Genomic DNA, 2,296 nt, shown 5'->3' with positions numbered 1-2,296 from the left:
CTGGCCTGTCTCAGCTATGTAAAGCAGAGTTCAGGGAAGGGGCTTGTGTACTACAAAAAAAAAAAAAAAATATATCAGAATCTCCCAGAGGACTCATGTATTGATGGTCGTGGAAAGTTAAGTGGAGACCCAAAGCATAAAAGAAAACTCAAGAATACAGAGTTGGAAGTAGTGATTTCAACTTCCCCTCCCTTCCTGGAGATTCTCAATTTTGTAGGTTTTCTTTTTCACTCTCCCCTCCTCACCCCCAGCTTTACTGAGGTATAACTGACAAATAAAATTATATATATTTAAAATATACAATAATTGAACATATATGGATATTGTGACATGATGATTGGACATATATGTATACTGTGACATATTACCATCACTTCACACATAGTTACCCTTGGGGTCTGCGGGTGTGGTGAGAGTGCTTCAGGTTTACCATTTGGGCAAGTTTCAAGTATATAACACAGTATTGGTAACTACAGTCTTTGTGGCTGTACATTCAATCCCCAGAATTCTTCTTTTTTTTTTAAAGATTTTATTTATTTATTCATGAGAGACAGAGAGAAAGAGGCAGAGACATAGGCAGAGGGAGAAGAAGGCTCCTCGCAGGGAGCCTGATGTGGGACTCGATCCTGGGACCCTGGGATCATGCCCTGAGCCAAAGGCAGACACTCAACTACTGAGCCACCCAGGCGTCCCCAGAATTATTCATTTTATAACTGAAAGTTTATACCTTTTGATCAACAGCTACCATCTTCTCAGCTGCTCTTGGCTGTGACCATTCTACTCTCTGTTTCTATGAGTTCAATTTTTTCTGTTTCTTTTTTTTTTAGGGTTCATACATGAATATTTTTTCAGGAAGGGAATCAGCTTCTCAGAAGAATGAGTTTGGTGCTTACCTGCATGCTTGATTTGAGTACAATGAGAGCCTCTTCTCTTGTGCATCTGTTTATCCCTTGCTCTCCCTCGAAACCCTGTCCCAGCCCAAATGTCAGAGCTAGAAACCCTAATCTGGTTCTATACTCTGGCGTGGGGAAAAGAGTGTAGTAATTTCCAGGAGAACTGAAGACAATCACAAGGTAAGACAGGTGCCTGGTAAACTCTTTTCCTTCATGAGGCTACCAGAGCTTTATCCTGACAAATGTTATTTTTAAAAAATATTTATTTATTTGAGAGAGAGAGAGTGAGTGAGAGAGCAGGTATGTGCATGAGCGAGGGTGGGTGGGGGAGACAGAGGGACAGGGAGAAGCAGATTCCCCACAGAGCAGTGAGCCCTGACTGACAACGCTGGGCTTGATCCCAGGACCCCAAGATCATGACCTGAGCTGACAGCAGATGCTTAACCTACTGAGCCACCCAGGCTCCCCCTGGCCAATGTTACTTTGCAAGAGACTTTACAAGGCTCCCTGGTGACCAGATGAATAAGACCATTGCTATTTCTGTAAACCTGTTCTCTGATGAACATACACTCCTGCTGGATGGTGTCAGGACATGGTTGTTTGAGTGTTTTAGATACCAATTTTGCCCCTCCTGTTGTGCTTGGTAACTAGGATGCTGTTAAGAAAATACAGCAGGGCTTCTATGAACTTAAAAAGAGAATTTCAAAATATTACATTAGCCTTTTGTCCCTTCAGTCTGTTTTTCTTAGAACAAATGTAATCCCAGTCTCTACAAATTTTGTTTAAAATAGCTTTTCTGGTGAGTCACCTAAAGTTAAGCTGCAGATATGGTATTGTTTTAGCCATGTCAGGCTTGAAATGTTAGCCAAGTTCTAGTGACTACTCATGGAGGAAGCTAGTTATATGCTCTCATATGTGTTTTGGGGAAGATCCTAAAATATCCAGAGAGAAAGATGTGCCTGAGATGAGCCGGTCAGTATTTTGCATCTCAGAATGGGCCACGAGAGCTTCTGGAGTGTAAGGAATGGTTTCAGCTGGCTCAGAAACTCCTCACGGCCCAGGACACGTGAAGGTTCTGCCCATTGTACAGCAGTCCCCACCCCACCAAGTGGACAGAGACTTGGGGGAATCACCAAGAGGCCATGAAGAGGGGGCAGAGGACTTCACAGATGCTCTGAAGAAGAAATTAAAGCTTTAAACAGAACATCATGCTATGACTTTAAAGGTCATTATCTAGTTCACACTTACATCAGACTCTAAATATTGTCAGAAAAATGGATAAGTTTGCCAGGACCAGGAACAGTAAAATCACTCAAAATAGACCTTAAGGCCAGTGCAGCTGCCCCAGCCCACAGTTCTCAAACCTGCTGCTGCCTCATGAGAGACCTCAATGGGAAGGAGAA

Source organism: Nyctereutes procyonoides, unplaced genomic scaffold (assembly GCF_905146905.1).
Source record: "Nyctereutes procyonoides isolate TBG_1078 unplaced genomic scaffold, NYPRO_anot_genome, whole genome shotgun sequence".
Taxonomy (NCBI): Eukaryota; Metazoa; Chordata; class Mammalia; order Carnivora; family Canidae; genus Nyctereutes; species Nyctereutes procyonoides.
The sequence above is the reverse complement of the archived record's forward strand: the minus strand, read 5'-3'. Positions refer to the sequence as shown.